Source organism: Kogia breviceps, chromosome 5 (genome assembly GCF_026419965.1).
Source record: "Kogia breviceps isolate mKogBre1 chromosome 5, mKogBre1 haplotype 1, whole genome shotgun sequence".
NCBI classification, from domain to species: Eukaryota; Metazoa; Chordata; class Mammalia; order Artiodactyla; family Physeteridae; genus Kogia; species Kogia breviceps.
This window is the reverse complement of record NC_081314.1, coordinates 126,631,248-126,652,156: the sequence shown is the minus strand read 5'-3', so window position 1 is coordinate 126,652,156 and position 20,909 is coordinate 126,631,248.

The window sequence follows — 20,909 nt, the reverse complement described above, 5'->3', positions numbered from 1 at the left end:
GTCGATGTTATACAAATTATTCTAACTACCATATTATAAACTTTATGTATGACTTAAGAACTCGTTAGCTAAATACGACACCATTTATGGAGTTACACTCTAAAATTATATCTAAGAATCTTTTCAAAGATTGTTCCACTGCCTAATTCACCTACTAGATTTGTCTTTTTGAAAACTACTATCATCCAAATAAGATCTCAAAAATAAGATTTATGGGGAGCACAAAACCCATTATATCCAAGATCACCTCTGCTACAATCACTATTGCCAGGCAGAACACACGGGAAGATGGCAGTTTGATTTGGGTAGTTTTCCCTCTGCTCCCAGCTCTAACATATACATCTGTTTTCTACAGTTAAGCAGAAGTTGAAACAGGTAGGCATGTGGGTTCAAGTGAAATTTCAGATTCTACTGGAATTATAATATTCTAACAGGAAAAGATGTTACATGATTTTCCCCTTTAGAATAAGATCATGTAAGAGTGTGTCTGGTCATTTTCTTCAGCAAAGATTTGAAGATGGCCTGACTAGTTAAGCTAAATCTTTTCTCTCTTGATACTGGGAGAACATGACCATCATGTGCTATTGTGTAGCTTCCTTCTGCATCTTTATCAGGATGCTAGACATGACCACTGAACTCTTACTGACCCACAGGCAGAGTTTATGCCACCACTTCTAAGAATGGCAAAACTAAAGACACATTGTATTTAGTTGTGGTTAACATGGAGTGGACAAAGAGGATTAACTTTCCATCACAAGTACTGAGCAAAAAGACAAAGGAAGAGCAAACAGAAGACAGAGCTTCTGGAGGAAACTGCAGCAAAAATTTCCAAGGGACTTTGAAATGGACTCAATTATCAGTGTTTCTGCCTTTCATTTTTTGTATGCAAATTTACATATCTATAAGTTGTACATAACTGATATCAGTGCAAATGATAAATCTATGTACATATAATTTTACCTGACTTAGTCACTGTCAAAAACAAAATGGCTCAAAACACTATGAGGAACAATTAAAAAATCAAAACAAAAAACAGTTTTTTTTTTAAATAAATGAAATTGAGAAACTACTAGCAAAAACTAATAAAGGTAAAATAACAGAAGACCCGCATTATCATTATCAGGAATGAAAAAGGACTTCGCTACATATCCTGCAGCCTTGAAAAGAATAATAAGGTAACACTACAAACACCTTTATGCTCAATTCAACAACCTGGAAGAAATGAACCAGTTTCTCAAAGACCATGAACTATTATAATTCAACCATGATAAAACAGATAATCTGAAAGTTTAAAACAACTAAATAAATTAAATTTGCATTTAAAAAGACCACAAAAAATAAATAAACAGGAATAGATGTTTCACTCAATAATTCTCCCAGACATTTAATGAAGAATTAACATCAAAACTGCAAAGATGAAAGATCCAAATGCCTGCTAAGAGAGCAAGTTGTCTGCTCCCAAAGACCATTGAGTCTTCAAAGACAACACCAGAGATATAAGTAAAAGAGGTTATGAGGGGTCTAACAGGAGAGTTATTTTCTTTAGACTTGAGTAGGCTGTGTATGGTACTCAGCATCCACCTGTCCTTGAGTGTGGGATCTTGACACCCCTCCACTCTACTCTCTACCTCTATCTGCCTAAGTTATTTTTTTCTTCTTCTTTTTTTAAATTTAGTTTTTGAATTTTATTTTATTTTTAAAAAATATAACAGGTTCTCATTAGTTATCTATTTTATACATTATTAGTGTATATATGTCTTCCCAATCTCCCAGTTCACCCCACAACCACCACCCTCCCCCACTTTCCCCCCTTGGTGTCATATGCTTCTTCTGTATATGTGTGTCTCTATTTCTGCCTTGCAAACCGGTTCATCTGTACCATTTTTCTAGATTCCACATATATGCATTAATATATGATATTTATTTTTCTCTTTCTGACTTACTTCATTCTGTATGACAGTCTCTAGATCCATCCACATCTCTACAATTGACCCAGTTTTGTTCCTTTTTATGGCTGAGTAATATTCCATTGTGTATATTTACCACATCTTCTTTATCCATTCATCTGTCAATGGGCATTTAAGTTGCCCAAGTTCTGAGCATTGTTTAAATCTCATGCTGAACACCAGATATGGTGATGGGGCTTGATGGACAGTAAAAACTTGCTCCATGACCAGTCCAGATGAAACTGAACAGAACTATAGTGGTGAATTTTCCTATGAGATTGAAAAACAGTGGACATACTGACACTGACACACACTCCCTTACTCAGCAAAAATGTATTAAGTGCCTAGTATATGCCAGGCACTGTGCTCAGTCCTGGGGATACAAAGATTGATCCCCCTAAACTCAACAGAGCAGAGAAACTGGATCAAGAGCAATTACAGCAGAAACATAGAAATGTGACATAGCACAGTTCTGAAGGAAAAAGATGAACCATTCCTGAGTTAAGAAAGAGGCAGTTACAAAATTGTTTTGCAGTTTTGTGTGTTGGAGAATAAATCTCCTAAGACTCATCTTTGACTGAATCTCTTCTAATCTTTTATTTTTTTTCTGAAACACTAGTAGGTAGGATTATAGAAATAAAGTTAATAACATCTATAATTTTAAAAACTGAATTTTAAAAACTTGTAGAGAGACAGCAACCAAGAATTTGCTACAATTTCAGTACAAATCCCATACTCTTTAAAAGCTCATTTTGAGGAGTCAAATATATTCAGAAAATGAAAATGAAAGATAAAAATATCATTTAGGAAGGCATTTTGGTTTGCCACTTCTGAATAAGAGGTTTAATTATTCTACAGTGAGTAGAAAATGACGTTGTATTCAGAGCTAACCTTATGTCCTTTGGATTTTATTGCATATATGATATGGAATATTATATATTCCATATCATATATTCCATATCAGACTGAATATATTTCACTTTCAGGTGTACAGTTTTGAATCTTTGTGGTCCAAAGTGTGTGTATTTGTGTGTGTGCATTTGCACCTTTAATATAGAGTGTCACAAAAATAGACCATACAAGTATAGTTGTGTGAAAGGATTTCAATCTAAAATGGAACCTCATTTTATTCACACATGAGCTCTCAGAAGAATGGAACTTAAGAACTGAAAGACTGATGTCCATTAAATGCCTGATGTATAAAAGTCCAAGACTTATCTCGTGACTATTGAACATCCACCAAGAATCTTTCCCCATCCTCAAGCCAATGAACTTACTGTTTGGACTCTGGCTGGTCTTTCCCCTATTTGCACTCCATGCCTATAAATCCAGTCCACTCCTAACCTTCACTGGACTCGACTATAGCTGGCGCCAGCATATGCGTTTCCTGAATTGCAATCCCTCTGCTATTCCCAAATAAACTCAATTTTTGGTAATTTAATCTTGTCTCAGTTTAACTCCTTATTTAGGCTGACAGTTGTAAGTATCCTTTTTTTTTTTTATTTTTTTTTTTTTTTATTTTTTTTTCCTTTTTTTTTTTTTTTTGGTTGTGCTTCTGGGCATGTGGTATCTTAGTTCCCCCACCAGGGATCCAACCTGTGCCCCCTACAGTGGGAGTGGAGCCTTAATCACTGACTGCTGGGAATTCCCATAAGTATACTTTTTTTTTTTTAAGTATACATTTTTATTAGATGATTTTAAATAATTACAGAAAAATGTCTCTAAAATAACCTTATTTCTGTTTGGTTTTTCACATGATATGCTATATATCAAATTATTATATACAATGTCCAATGTAGCCAATTTTCTTAGTCCTTTCTTTCCAATATTTTTAGGCTATTTGAATTTCTTTCTCTGCTATTTTAGAAATCTTAGCGATTGGATCATTTATCTATTGTAATAATAACATCCAAGAAAGTAATATTCCTCATCGTATTGGACTTTCAATTAAGCCAAGTAGTGTAAGGTCAATTCAATATTGTAATTGGGAAAATATTGTTTTATTGTTGGCTGCTTTTGGCATATTGCCCATGGACTATGTTCCAGATTAATAAAAATATTCAGTGTTTGGTGTCCCTGATATTTCATATCTTTGCTGCTCTTGAACCAGGGTCAGTATCTTCTCTTTGAGGTTTGAAATTCATTTCTCCCCCGGAGTCAAATCTCAAATTGATGTGCCTTGACTGTGATGAGTAAATTGATAGAATTGATATTCATCAAATAGATTGTTTTGGGCATATTCATAAAATATTTATTATATTTATAAAAAGAGACAGAATCCCTTTAATTTTGTTTCTGGTAGAAAAAAAGGAACTTCAAGCTTTTTCTTTCAACAAACTACAGCTCATGGGCCAAATCTGGCCTGCTGCCTGTTTTTGTATATAACATTTTATTAAGTCACTGCCACACCCCTTCATCTGCGTATTGTCTTTGGTTGTTTGGGGGCTACAAGGTCAAACAAAATAATTGTGATAAAGCCCAATGGCCTACAAAGCCAACATTTATTTACTGTTTGGCCTTTACAGTAAAAGTTTGCTGAACTAATAAGTCTGAATTTTAGTTTGTTCTCTAGTAACTTTCATTAATAATAATACAAATAATAACAAAACTGTACTATAGGGAAGATGCTGGTCTAATCACCATACATTTATTAAATTATTTAATATGCACAACTAATATATTGATGATAGGACTGAAACATATAGAGGTTAATTAACTTGTCTATGGTCACACAATTAACTAATAAGGGGCAGTGCAGTGTTTGAAACACTAAGATCTAGTTCCATTGCCTACACTTTAGCCACTATGTTATTTATGTGACGGTCAGATGAGATCATTGTTTAAGCTTTGTTTTTATCTTGAGTTCATTGTCATCTTGAGCTTATAAATTTTGTTACTACATTCTACTTTTTAACCTGCAAAACCACACCATGTCAAGAGTAATATTTCTTTGATAATATATTATCATACTAGTGAAGCAACTCTTTTAAAAAAATGCCGATATATTTAAGGTTCTTCTGATTCCCCGCTATTCTAAATATGAGAAAAGTATTCTTTTGTACTTCTTTTTTAGCAAAAACAGTAAAACAATAGTAAACATAACTCTGTAGCACTTTCTAATATTTTATAGTATCAGTTTATTTTTACAAGTCCTTCAAAATTTAATAACTAACCAGAACATTTGCTTATCTAGAATATTTCATTTGCAACCACTCCAGTGAGTGTTTTTCATCCCTTTATATAAGAATGGGACCATCTGATGATGGCTTGGCTTCTTACTATCTTCTATCTTGCTTCCTGCATACTCTCACTGGTTTGAGAGTATGCAGGGGGGTACTTCCCTAATCCATCACTTTCACTTGAATCTATGGCTTAGATCTGCTACTAATAGAACCCTCCTGGATATTGTAGAAGGGAACCAAGATACAATCAAGAAAAATTAGGATGCACTCCAAGCTGATACTTACAGATAAACACATTTTTAAACAAAAGGAGGAAAGGCCATAAAACAAAACAGCAACAAAACTGTAAGCAAAATATCTGGCACTTTAATTTCTATAATCCTCCAATATATAGCAGTGAGTGAAGAAACAGAAAGAGGAGAAAGGCCATGAGCCTCTCTGACAGAAATATCTCCTCAATATATATGTTCTTTTTGTTTATTCTTTCCTCATTTTTTTCTACAATAACGCTGCTTTGGCCTAATTTAACTTGAGTTTATGCATCTGTGTGTTTGTGTCTATGTGTGCTTCTCTGTGTCTTTGTAGTTATAAAAGTATATATGTACTTGTGTGTGTATGTATGTATGTGTGTATCTACACAAAACATTTATTCCCACATATATATTTTTTCCTTTTGGTAAAAAAGAGCAAGTAAAGAAGGGAAGAGAAAAATGTAATAATTTTTTCATATTCTTTTTCCCCAATATTCTCAAATTAAAATTACAATATTAGAAGAACTATTGCATTTAATACTTAATGGTTCTTGGAAAATTGAAATAGATTTTTTTTCTGTATTCATTATATGTTTTTCAAGGTATAGTTTTGTAATAATCTTGATTTCATGATTTGTTTTCAATTATAAATGTGAATGTACTTAAGCACTAAAGAAATTCAGGAGCTTCAGCAGATATGTGACTAATGAATGGTTTCTCCTGAAGATATTTTATAAGTAGGGAGAGTCAATGCATTACACACTGCATGGAGAGAGCATTTCCCCTCCTGTATTACACAAATGATGGTCTTCCCATTGGGACATCTTTATCATTCAGATGTTCAAAGGAAACAACAGGCCACATCTTTATGGTCCAAGTGTCCTAAAAGTGTCATTTCCTAAAGTTGATCTGCAGAAAAGATCTATGACCCAAGAGTATTCCCTTTCTCAAATATCCTTCACAAGGGACTTTCCAAGGAATATCATATTTTACTCAGGTCATATTTTATTTTTATGCCTTGCAGTGCAAAATCCTTGGAATGTGATCATTCTTGTCAATAATATATTTACAAGGAAGGATTAAATGAATCAAATGCCTAGTAACAAAGCACTTTTCAATTTAGGTTATTCTCGAATCATTATTTTGGCAAAATTGAAGGAGAACTTAATCTAGTTATCCACTTATAGATATGTGAACATTTTTATGATAAATCAGAGTAAGATTTGGATATAATTTAGAAAAACCTTACAGAAGTAAGTTACACCACTATTAAAAACTTTGTTCTAGTCCATTCTACATATTTATGGATACATAACTTTGTGGTGCTTCTATTTGTTAAGAATAAGAGTGTCGGGGGTAGAATTAATACTGGAATCATATCTCATTCTGATAATAAATAATTTGTGTCCATGGATACGTGTGCCGACTGGTAAAACTGAAGCTTTTCTCATACCATTAAAAGCTGTACTTTCAATAAAATGTTGTCTTTTAATATTTAATAAAGATAAATATTAAAAATATTCACTTAGTTTTGATCAGTTCTGTGCTATTGCACATCAATTTTTTAACACCCAAAGGACTCTTCAGCTTTTTACCAAGATGGAGTTACATATGTGGGTCTATTTCTGTGTCCTCTGTTCTATTCCATCATCTTTTAACTAATATTGATACTACCTTGATTTATGTGGCTTTAGAGTAAGTCTTGAAATAAGATAGTGTGACTGCTTCAACTTTTTTCTTTTTTCAGAGTTGTTTATGCTATTTTAGTTTGCCTTTTCTTATCAATTTTTGAATTCAGATTGTAGTTTTCTACAAACATTTTTCTGACAGTATCACTTGGTTTGCACTTATTCTAAAGACAGATTGAGAAAAACTGACATCTTTACCATGTTGTGTCTTCAGCTTCATGAACATATATATGCTGAAAATACAAAGTAGGTGTCCTTCCATTTCCTCCTCCAGTTCTATTTTTTTTTCCCTTCTCTATCCTGCTTGGTAATCCAAGATTACCAAGCAGGATACTGACCTCTATGGACTGTATCAAGGACTTCCTTATCCTCTGGATTCCAACTGGCTTGGGCCAAAGATAGCAACTATGGGAGATCAAACAGCAGAAAATGAGGAAGGGTGAGTTTCTTTACCAAAGGCACAGCCCCTATTGGGCAGCCTTCTTCCACAACTACAACTTTTGTTGAGTTTTTTTCCTTCAGGTTTACAACCGGCAACACTATACACTATTCTTCATTGGTCCCTCTTAAGTCTGCCAGAGCCTTTGAAATTGGCCCTCAATTAAACTTTCTTAAGTTGTGCCTTTGGAATGTGCCATCACTTCAATGCCATGACCATATCATTGTGTATATGTTTTCAGGTATACTGTTATTTTAAAGCAATGTGAATTTGATTACATACACACAGAGTCTCTACTATTGGTAAATACACTTACATATTTGTGACTTAAGTCAGATGACCAGTATTATTTAATGCATACTTTCATTTTGCAGGGCAGTTATGTTTATATAGAAAGAGGGACATTCATTTGAATTAATAGATTTCCATGTTCCACAAGCTTTCTCTCAAAGTATTATGTTATATGCTATGAATTCTGAAATTGTATGGCACATCTAATAGAATATGTTACTGAATTCAGGTCAGCTGCTCACCACTCGAAAAGCCAATATTCGAGAAACAAGTGCTGGTAGGAATGGAAGTTTGCTTTATTCAGGAGGCCAGCAATTTGGGGAGAAGGTGGACTCATGTCCCAGAACCAACTGTGAAGATTCTGCTTGGCCATGACAGTTTTTAAAGGGAAAGGGGGGAAAGAATCTCAGTGATTCATCAAGGGAGGAGTTTGGGTTCGGTGTCATTTTCCATTGCATGCAGACTGGCTGACTCCTCATGACCTTTCTTCAGATGTTATCTTGCCTGCAGAATCTGCCTGCAGAATTACTAGAGGGGCTGCTGAGAGTAGAGAGCTAGTCATTTAACTGCTTAATTCTTCATTCCTACTTCTTTTAATCTAGGAAAAGAATCAACAGTTTAGGCAAGGCATTGTGTGCACTTGGTAGAGCTAAAGTCAGGAGTTAGGTTAAATGTTACCTAATGATCTCATTTTTATAATTAAGGTTTAAGGAGAACAGAAATAGGCGAGCAGGAAAGGGGAAAAAGAGCTGCTTACAAATAGATAAGGTGAAATTATTATTTCTCCCTGGATCTAGAAATTTCAAATTGTAAGACCAAGAATTTCAAATGTAACACACTTTCTAAAAATAGAAATTTTTGTAGATGTAAAGTGTTATATTCTAGTTATAGCTTAAAATGTGATCTGTAAAATTTAGCTTAATACAGGTGTGTATTACAGTGTCACATTTGGAAAAGAGAAAATTGTGATGAAACTCATATAATGTGTTCTGTTAAGCAAGAATGGATGTGTTGCATTGAAATTGGATGTATGAAATGTTATAAACTGGATTCATTGTAATCAGAACCTTGAGAAGACAATGGAGTACAAAATAAGGTAACTCAAGAAGATAAAAAGCTAATGTCATCATTTTTCCACATATCTGAATTATCACTGATGAGAAACTCCTAATTAGCATTTTAACCTTTAAGCAGATAATTCAGCAAAACTTTCATTAGTAGTAGATCATGAAGAAACTGCAAATTAAAATGCAATTTTCTAACTTGTTACAAACTGCTTACTGAATTTAAGGATAGCTATATATAATTACATAATATTCATTATCAATGAAACATGCTTATAGTAGACTCATTCAAAACTATGTTACAAAGCCTATATAAATTAAAAATTTTTTTCAACCAGATTTTTATCTCTTCCACAGTACTCAAAAAATTAATGTAGAGTTGTTTAAAATGAGCTAAAAAAAGAACATGTGCCATTTGTTCCCATTTCATAAAATTTCAAGTACTGTTTTCCTTTTAACATTCAGTTATTATTATTGAGGTTTGGCAATAAAATATTTTTAAGAATAAAATGAACAAATTTACCCTTCTTACAATTTTTCCACCAGTTTCTGGAGAATGGGTAGTAAAGAAAGTTTATTGTTTTCACCCGCTTTTTATGAGTGGGCATGGAAAATAATCAGTTCCACATATGACCAGTTCTTCTGTCTTAGTTGTTTTATATAACTATAAAACTGAATCTTTGCAGTGTCAAGCTTGCAGTGTGATTACGCTTATCACTAGCAGCCTTTTGGAAAACAGCAATATATACCCTCCCTTTACTGATTGATTTCTTGCCTCTCAACAAATTGAAGTGTTACTAATGATGACAATGATTCTGACCCTCAGGACAACTCCAGTGGCTACGTGCATTTATGATGGCTACTGTTTGCTATTCCTGCCCTTTTGAAAAGCCCAAGTCTTTTTCCCTGGAATAGCTAGGATCAGTAAATGCATCCCATGATTATACTCTATCAGTGCTTGCAGGGTAGAATACAGCAACACAGTAAGAAGATTAAAAGTATTACTGTCTTTATCCCAAGTCTTACTGACACAGATTTACTACAAGAAAATTAAAAAGCAAAATTCATTTCACAACATCAAGACTAATAGTTTGATATTGGATAATAGTAAGAGGTCTTATTTTAAAATCTGGTACCAGTGTTTCATTGAGGTGGATTAGCTATGTGTGGCTTAAGGGTCCTAAAATTTTCAAGGCTGCCACTGACTTTAAATTGTATATTTTCAGAACTTAAGTTTCATATGTTTTGAAGTGAGAAAGTTAAATCTAATGTATTATCTGTAATATTAGTAAAATTTTAAGAATAACTTTCTTTTTCTTATATGGAAAACTTTTAGTAAGTGCATACTACATTCCTAAGAATGAAAGGTGTCTTTTTCTGGTGTTCAGTTTTTTATACTGAAGTGGGTCACAGGCATTACATAAAATTTGAGAAATTGTTTATATAATTAGAAGTCCTAGAAAATATTACATTTTGCCTTCATTAAAAAAGAACAAAAACCAAAAACAACAGCAACAAAACCTTCTCTTAATTTACCTCCCTCAACCTTAAGTATCTATTTCTTCTGCTTTTTGCTTTAGCACCAATGTAATCAGTATGTGAATTTGAACTATGTCAGCACAGCTTGTGAAGAGGAAATACAGCATAAGATTTTAATGATTAAATGTATATATCAGAAATAGCCAAATATCCTTAAAGAAGAAATGCCAAGCTCTAGATCTGGTTTCAATGAAACCAATTATGAGGCATAAAAATTGCATTTGCTTTAGAATATTTTCATCTAACTGTGTGCCAGGCCTATCTGAAGAGACTGCCGATTAGGAAAGAATGTCACTGAAGACTGAAAATCTTTCAGAAAATGATATTCAAAATACAAGACAAAGTTAAGAATAAAGAACTGTGAAATAGGTAATAGGAAGAGAAGGATGAAACAGTAAAATCGGAAGGGAAGAAAAAGAGCCTAGTTTTTAGAAAGTGTCATTATGTTAAGCAGTCAGGTTTGCAACTATGCTAGACATTCCTTTTACAATTTCCATAACAGGGACCCACTCTGGTTACTTTCATTAATGGAGATTCATCCTAAGTATATAATGAAGTAAGAAGGACCGAAAATAGTTTCCGCAAAACTAAATCTCACAGGAAATTGCAGTAGAATAATCGCCACCAGGATGTGATGCAGTTCTAGCATACTGCAGCAATGATGTCTCTAAACAATTATTCTCCTAGTTCTATTTGCGGCCACTTTGTCTATTTGCCCTGTTCCCTATTCCTCTTACCACCTTACTGTGATACCAAGTAGCTGTTCTCTCTACTTTCTGACATCCCTTGGCTCTTGACTGGTAACACTTCACTTCTGCTTACTCACTCAGTTTTCTGTGCCTCTCCAATTTTGACAACTCTACTCTCTACTAACTTTCCAAGTGTTCCATGTCCAGACTGTCAAAAGGAGAGATCTGGCTGAACCAGCTAGCCGGTCACCATCCAGTGTAAAGTGTTCCTTATGGGCAGAGCATCTTACTGTTTCATGGTCTACTCTTTAAGCGTGAGGACTCCTGGGTCTCAGGTATAAATTACTGTCTGAACATCTAAGTCCGTATGATACAAAGCATAGTTTTATATCAAAATCTCTTCTAGAAACTCTAAAATTGTAATGGATGCTGAGAAATATATGATCTTTCCTCTGGCCACCTTTAGGTACATCTGTCTATGCATTCCCAGTGTCTAAAGAGGGTTGGTTAATTGGAGTAAATGATCCAAAGTCCCAGATTCCTTAAATTTTCACTGCTTCTTTTAGAAAAGCAACATATATGTTCTAATAAACAAATTTATATATGATGGTTTATTTAAAATAAAAAGTGGAAATTCTCTGTAATCCACCCTGAGAAAATTACTATTAACAATTGGCTGTATATTCTTTCTTAGATACTAAGCATGTTATAAAAATATGATTTTCTTAAAATTGGGATCATAAAACTGGAATTTGCTGCAACTTGTAGATGTATGTTCATTGAATGGCTACATAATATTCTAAATAGTGTTATACATTTAATTATTTTTTTGGTTTTTTACTATTACAAATAATGTTTTTATATATACCTATGTAATTATATGTTTATATATTTGTGTATGAACTTCTATATTATAAAATTCTAACATGAAAATATTGGGTCAAACATTTTTTATAGATTAAGTGTTCATTAATTAGGTACTTAAAATATATCACATTGTGTGTGAGATGATGGTAATAAAAAGGTGAAAGTATTATATACTTTACTTTCTTACGTTTCTCTTTCACTGTGTTTCTCTTTCTTGTTGGTAGTTTCAACTCCATACTTCATAACCCATAGATGCTCTTCTGCAAAACAACCTCACTCTAACTGTATCTAACAATCAGCCATTACTGGGCTTTTCTCAAGATTGAAGTGTGTTATAAGAAGAAAGAAAAAAAAAAAAGAATGAATACATAAATGAGCTACTGTGCTCTCATGGTTAGCAAATTCAATGGTAGCTAAAACCTACTGCCAAACTCCCTAGTTTTCTCTTGTTTTGCTCTACTTGCTGGCAATTATTCCTCATTCTTCACAGGAAGTATTCAAACTGACTGTTCTCCATAAATCTTCAAATCCATACCCTCTTTGAGCAGTTCATCTTGCCCTACCCATCACGCAAAAGAAGCCATGTGATCAAATATATCTTAAAAGCCTGGTATTAACTTGTAGTCTTTTTTTCCCCTTCCTGTTAAAAACAAGAGTGTTATCATTTCCTTAATCTAAAGGTTTAAAAAATAGCAAAGAGCAGGGTCTTGTGTTTCCTGAAGAAGACAGGTGATGGCTGGTAAAGGAAAAAAAGAGAAGGGGAAATCAACAGAATCTAACCTTCTCTTTTGTGCATTCAGTACGTCAATCTTTCCACTGTTCCTGAGAGGAGCATCCCTGGAGTGCTGTCTTACACACACATACACCAAAATAGATAAATAAATAAGTAAATAAATAAACCTAAAACAAAAATGTATATTTAATAATTCAGAAGTACGTATTTCCACAATGAGAACTTCAATAGCTATGAGGACTGGAGGTTATTCAGGGTCACTAATAAATGACTGTTCTCACTTCCAGTGAGAAGTACAGAAAACTGAACTAAAACCACAAGTTCAGTTAGCACAAAAACAGTAAATGAAGTTACCTGCATGTTTAAAATGTCTGGTATATCACCTTCACAGTAGGAATATATAGGAGAAGTATACTTTCTTCATTTACAATTGTTTGTTTCTCTTTTAATTTCTGTTTTTACTCTAGTAGTTGAGCAAGTCTCAGTGAAAATTACAAATGCCTGTTTCACATACCTTGTCTAATGTAAAGTTAGGGGTGGCTATTCAAGAGTACCTCATGCTCTTTGCATAGGACCTCAAAAGGATTAAACACCTACTATGTACTGGATACTCTTCCAATCGTTAGAACAATCTTTGGCATTATATTTGTATTTGACACATATATACTGAGATTATGTAGGATTTCTGAAAAGCAGAACCTGAAAAAATAAAAATATATTTGCCTTTACTTTTTACAAAATTGTATTTATTTTCCTCTGATTATTGACCTATGTTGGTTTTAGAACATAATGAATCTCTAAACTAGGGTTTTATTTGTTGGCTGAAGCACTGAAGAAGAGACAGAACACATGGCAACACATTAGAGTGAATTAACTTTCCATTAATCTCTGTGAGATCATAGGAACATTAAATCTGATCCTGTTATTGCAGGGAGGTCTGAGAGGCAAAAGCTGAAGTCTCTTGCTAGACAAAGATTTGTAAAACATTACTGCTTTAAAAAGAAAATTCTTATTATGGCTAATGTAAACAGCCATAAAAAGCTAAATGAGGTGTGAGAGTTTACATTAAAAACTGTATGTTGTCTACTGAATTCTTGCTTCCATTGGGCAGCATAGTTACTTATTGGCTAAGCTAAAAGATAAAAGAACAGTGGGTCCTTTCAGTAGAAGAAATGGAAGGTGGAAAGAAATCCATTTATTGATTCAAGCACTGGATGATTAGGTTAGTGAGGAAAAAACTTTTTTTTTCATAACGATGGTGAGAACACTTAACATGACCTACCCTCTTAACTTTTTCAGTGTTTAGTACAGTATGAATAAAGAACTTGTGGTCATAAATACAATGGGATATTATTCGGCTTTAAAAAAAGAAGGTACTCCTGCCAAATGCAACAACATGGAAGAACTCTGAGAACATTATGCTAAGTGAAATAAGACAGTCACAGGAATAATACATTTTTAAGCCATCGAAATTTAGGGGGTTGTTTTTTAGAGCAGCTAGTTTTGTCTTTCCTAACACAGTGAATATGTGCATTCGTTGAAAATGTACATTCCTTATAAGTGGTCTTCTTGAAATATTTCAAGGCGTTAAAAAAAAAATGCAGGACACCTGACTTCATCAAGCCTCTATTTTAATAGGAGGAGGGAGGCAAAAAAAGAGTTAAGCAAATAAATAAACACACCTTATTTCCTAGGAATCTAAGCATCAATAAGCAGAGTGAAGTGAGTGACTGAGGATGGCATGGTTGTATACTGAGGATGTTGTAGCAGCGCATGTGTGGAGAGGTGGTGATCAAAGGTGAGTAGTGTGGAGAGAACTGCATGCCAAAAAAAAAAAAAAAAAAATGAGGGTGGAAAAACACCTAGGGCTTGGATGTGCTTGGCTGCTAAATTAACAAAAAGGTCAGTGTGTCTAGATCCTAATAAGGTAAGAATGGAATGAGAAGGTGCTACAAACCAAGACTTGAGCTGTACCAAGAGACAACTCAAGCAGTACCATCTAGTAAAAAGGTTGGAGTTTTATTTAAAGGCAATGAGAAACCATTAGAATGTTAAGCAAGGACGTTATTCACTTTGGTTTATATTATATGGATCATTTTTGTCTCTGTCATCTAGTTGATGGTGAACTACAATGGAATCTTGGATAACAAGAGCATTCTGCAATTTTCCAGGCAGGAGATGGAGATGGCTATAGCCACGGTACTCACCGTGCAGGTAGAGAGCAGTTGTTGATCATAAATTTTATATGGAAAGCAGGTCCACAGTGGAATTTGCAGTTTTATTTCCTCAAGTATTATTCAGACAGAAGTTCTATTATTAAGAAGCAGAAGGAAATATTTACCAACTACTGATGCTTTTCAGAAATGTTTTGGTACAGATGTAAGGGTTAGGTATATTTGGTAATCTTCCTATATTGAAAATTAAATAATAAATTTCATAAGTGAGGAGATCATTTTGCATATAATTTTTAAAACTCTCAAATGGGGACTTCCCTGGTGGTCCAGCAGTTAAGACTCCATGCTTCCACTGCAGGGGGCACGGGTTTGATCCCTGGTAGGGAGACTAAGATCCCTGTGTTGCGGTGTGGCCAAAAAAAAAACTGTTTAAAAAAAAACCTCTCAAACAAAAGACAAGTGAAATGGGTAAATGGTTCATCAGTATTTGTATACCTTTGTTGGTTATATTTAATGAGTACAATGGAGTCGCATAGCTTTGATATCATTTTTGTCTGCCGTTATTGAATTTCATTTACTACGAAGTGCTTTTAGAAAATAACAGACTGACAGAGATGGGAACTTTACACAGGAAGCTTCAAGCTGTAATTTTTTTTTTTCTTAACTAGAATGCTATCTGGATTTTTATCTCTACATGAAAAAAGGCATTAATACTTTGGTACTCTATTAAAATGTCATGTCACTTTGATGAACTAGGTAATGGGTTGACATCAATACATCAAAACAATGAGTTTCAGGAGAGATTCAAAAGGGTTTACGAGCTTAAATCCAAAGGTACTGAATGCAAAATGCTAAGTAGTGATTAGTAACAGAATATGAAATTTGAGAATGTTAATGTGTCCATATGAATTAAATCTAAAGTGGCCTTAGAATTCTTTCAAAGGCTGTGTTTACAGGACACTATTCTATATATTAATTTATGTCAAGTAAAAAAATTCAAAATAATTATATACATATGAGTCATGGAATTTCTATCAAAGATCTGTTACTAAATTTGCTGTTTTCATCAGTTTGATTAAAGAATATGGCTGTGCAAATATGAAATTAGGCAGTTGACTAAGTGCACAACAGAATGAGGCAGATATATAAAACAGTTCATTTGGATAAAATAGATTCTAAATTTGGGGTATTATTATGCTTGATGAACTATGGTGATTGAAAGCAAAGTCCTGATTCACTGGATACAATTGCTTTCGTGGTTGGGAATTTCCTCTTTTTTCCCCCCTTGTTAGGCTTGTTCTAAGATCTCCTGTAGCTTAGTTTATCGGAAGCATCAATAGTTCTCTTCAATACATAAGAATACAGTAATTCATTACTAACTGTAATCATTTGGAATCGACTAGATGTGGTCCATAAAATGCTGAGGTATAACTATGACAGGTAACAACCTTAGCAGAGGCAATGAGCTATAATTAACCAGATGTAACTATTAATCTTACAGTTGTAGTAAAAATACAGAATAAACTTGTGTTCTTAGAGTAAATGTATGTGTATGCATTTATGTTTCTGTGTGAGTTTATGCAAGTGAGTCAAGAGCTCAGAGCTATTTGTCACAAGATGAAGAAAGAAATATACAACTGATTCTCTTTATTTGCAGTAGTCATGTTCTATAAAGTCACCGTGAATGCTGAATTAGTGAATACTGAATCATTATTCCTAGGGGAAATACAGCGTTGGGTTCCTGGAAGTCTCTAGTCAAAACACTTTATCAATTCATCAATACATAACCTTGTTTACGTGTGTTTCTTTTCAAAGGCACCTTATTTAATATATATTGTTGATTCATTAACATTGACCTCACAACCAACCTGTTAAGTTATGTCAGAACTAAGCTTACCTAAACACACTTGTTTTCTCTGTATGGTACATTATAGCCTTCCTGCACTTAGGAAAACTACACAGCACTACAGCACTACGCTTAAGAGCCATTTAAACAGCTAGAATCACTACTGCCACCAACAACAAAAGACAGAAAAATGTGGCACTACTTATAATGCAAAAAGGACATATTTACAGTGTCAGAACTGAAACAAAAAGGCAGAGAATCACCTTGTTTGACCTCAGGTGGGAATGTGGGCATCAGGGCACTCAGAGTTTTCACTGTTCTGTGCATGTGCAAATGGAATGTAGTTATGGCTCCATGATTCCTCCAATGTTGACTCATGTCAGTCATAAGTTCTACTATGGGGCAGAAATTGGAGGAGGTATGTTACCCATCAATTCAAAAAACAGTGATTAAGCATCTATGTTACATTAGGCAATTATGTGTTATTTGCAAGTATGTAGCAGTGAAGAAAATAACCATGGTCTTTGGGGAGTAACAACTTATATGGTGCCTCATCAATTACAGTGTTCAAACAGCTGATGGGTTTTGTACATACCTGCATGAATCTGCTAAGATTCCTCTAATGACTATTAAAAAAATCATTATATTTAAACAGAAATGTCCACTGGCTTGAAATATTTTGTGATTTAAAAACCATGGCTGTCATTTTTAAATCAGTTGAGAAAAGGAAATTCCAAGGCAGCTGTCTTCTATCATTGAAATAGTCTGTTAGCATCATTGTTAGTGAAATATTAATTACTGAATTAATACTGACACGTCTTAGTTCTAAGTAGGATGGACTGCTATAGATAGCATAAAAGGTGTGTACCATGTCTTTATAATCTGCGTGTAAGGTAAAAGGACTTACTGCATATATTTTGGATTTAAAACTTAAAGAGAGTGATCTGGAAAAAAAAAAAGCTGAACAGACCATAAATTGTACACATACACATACACACACACTCCCCCCGCACACACACAAAATAGATACAGATATATGAGTGTGTATAACAATTTAAGATGAGTTTTTATGCTGATAGAGCATATTTTGGGGATCTGTAGTATGTCAGTTAAGCTTTTCTCTTTTTATTGGTGAACAATTCACCAGAATTACTACCTGAAGGCAGGAATACCCACCTGACTTTATAATCAAGCTTTGACCAAAACTTTACCCCAAACTTTACCTCTTTCTCTGTTCATATGTTTTGCTAAGCCATGAAACTTGGAATATGATTATTACAAGTGAAAAATCACCATTATTTCATTATTGATTTTGCAAACATAAAATTAAAAATGGAAATACTCTGAGGGTTGTCAATACTAGCATCATCACAAACAAATGCTAGAGTCCAAATGAGAAATTGTATGCTTCAGACATTTTTCAACCAAGCATCACAGTCATTTTTGGTGGGTATCAAGGAAATGTTTGGAAATATTTGGAACAATTAAGCATTTTTTTCAAAGGCAGCCTTGAAGCTTAACTGACAGACCCAGAAATCTAAAGGACATCTGATAAAACCATAATATTCTATTGTGTGTTCTGGGATTAATATTATTTTAGGAAATGAAATTAATCACTGGGATACTTTTTAAAGTTTATTTCATTGTTGGAGAGGGTGTGGAGAAAAGGGAACCCTCCTGCACTGTTGGTCGGAATGTAAACTGGAACAACCACTATGAAGAACAGTATGGAGGTTCCTCAAAAAACTAAAAATATAGTTGGCATATGATCCAGCAATCCCACTCCTGGGCATATATCCAGACAAAACTATACTTTGAAAAGATACATGCACCCCTATGTTCATAGCAGCACTATTTACAACAGTCAAGACATGGAAAAAACCTAAATGTCCATCATCAAATGAATGGAGAAAGAAGATGTGTGTGTATACACACACACACACACACACACACACACACACACACACACAATGGAATCTTACTCAGCTATAAAAAAGAATGAAATAATGTCATTTGCAGCAACATGGATGGACCTAGAGATTATCATACTAAGTGAAGTAAGTCAGAAAGAGAAAAACAGATACCATACGATATCACTTATATGTGGAATCTAAAATACGACACGAATGTACTTAACTGTGAAAGAGAAACAGACTCACAGACATAGAGGACAGACTTGTGGTTGCCAAGGGGGAGGGGAGGTGGGGGAGGGAAAGATGGGGAGCTTGCGATTAGCAGATACAAACTAGTAAATATAGGATAGGTAAACAACAAGGTCCTACTGTATAGCATAGGGAGCTATACTCAATATCCTGTGATAAACCAGAATGGAAAAGAATATGAAAAAGAATATATATATATATATATATATATATATATATATGTATATGTATAACTGAGTCACTTTGCTGTAGAGCAGAAATTAACACAACATTGTAAATCAACTATACTTCAATAAAATTTAAAAAAATAAAATATTTCACAATAAACAATTACATAAAGTTTTATGAAAAGAAATTATTTATCACTCTATTCAAACTCTATGTTGATCTCACATTTAAACTGCTTTATTTACATAATATTAAGAAAGGTGTGTTATTATCAGAGGAGAGCCATATCATTTTCTAAAGAACTTACAGGTATTTTTAAGAAAAAAGAACTGAATTTCAGAAAAGTCAAATATATTTTTTCAAAAAAGAGGATTAATATAAATGCTTCTATATACCTGAAATGTTTATAAATGAGCTTGTACATAATCAAATTAGTAAACGTTAATAGAAATAAAATGATTAATGCAAATTCTATTTTAAAAGAGACTGTTATCTAACTTTGCACAAATTACTTTCTTCCTATTGTCTATCAGCTTCACCTGCCTTCTGTGTAGGAAAGTTTCTAAATCCACTTTGTACATATAGTTGTGACAACAATGACTTTAAAAATAAGAATAAAATACGTTGTCACTACCGATGTGTTTATATTACACCTGCATTGAAACTGGGACAAACGGTTTTGTCTTGAAAACAAAACCAGTTGAGCTTGAAGCACTTGTCTGTTTCAACCACTGAACCATTAAATTTTTAATGACTTTAAGGTTTTAAATTATAAACAACTTTCTCAAGCTTTTTTTGGGTCCCTGTAAAAAGTGGATTGATGTGGAAAAGAAATACAAACAAAGAAGAAAACAGGAAAATAAGATAATTTATTTTGTTGTTTGTATTGACATTTTCTGAGTAACTTAAAATAATAAGTTAGGCTGTTTAGAGATTTTAATGGAGGAATTGGCAAAAAGATAAATAAATCATTGTTTTAACTTCCAATGATTAAATGTCCCAATTTGACTTTGGAGTCATTCCCATGATGGCAATTTCAAGTAAGAAGTTGCTTATTATACTACTAATTTGAAAGTATTTTAAAGAGATGGCAAATGATTTTAAATCTATTTCTTTTCAGAGCTATCTGAATTTTTTATTTATCAGGGAACATCCAGGTAAACAAACTCACACCAGGTAATTTAACAGAAGGAATTTAACATGAAAACTTAATTCCAACATTTTATAAGAGGAAAAGGGCAACTAGGGGAGAATGAAGACATCTCCCTCTTAACTACAGGAGGTTCCTACCACTCTTAGGACTGAAGAAAGACAAGGAGGTGGTAGTGGTACCAGCTTCAAAGAGTTAGAGCTCCTAGTCAATGATGGGATCAAAGCAGATGTGCTTGTCAGGAGTGGGGACCCTGGAAGCATATTGTGGTGGGAGCTGAAGACGTAGAAGAGATGCTTCTTCCAGAGATGCTGCCCAAGGAAAAAAATGTGTGAGAAACACCTGCTCTTTGAGTTTCCTTCCTTCCCCAAATCTCTTTCTAGTGTCTCCCATTGACTGAACCTAGACTGAAGTCAGTAGGCAAGGGATCCTGGGAAAAGCGTATAGCCCCCGACTGTTATGCCAAGAAGAGGAGAGGCAAAGCAGTAAATGGAACTGAGAGCAAATCACTAACACAGTCTTCTAAAAGCTTGGATCTATTTATGTCTCTTGCAATTTTTTAAAGTATTGAATGCTCCCCACTGCCTACAGTAAAGGAGTTAAATAACCCTACTCAACAAGACCATCAAGTACTTTTGCAGTCTAGCATCAGTCTAATTGTCCAGGCTGGTCTTTTGCCACTCCCTATCTTTCAGTCTAATGTAGAGGTAAATAAATGAA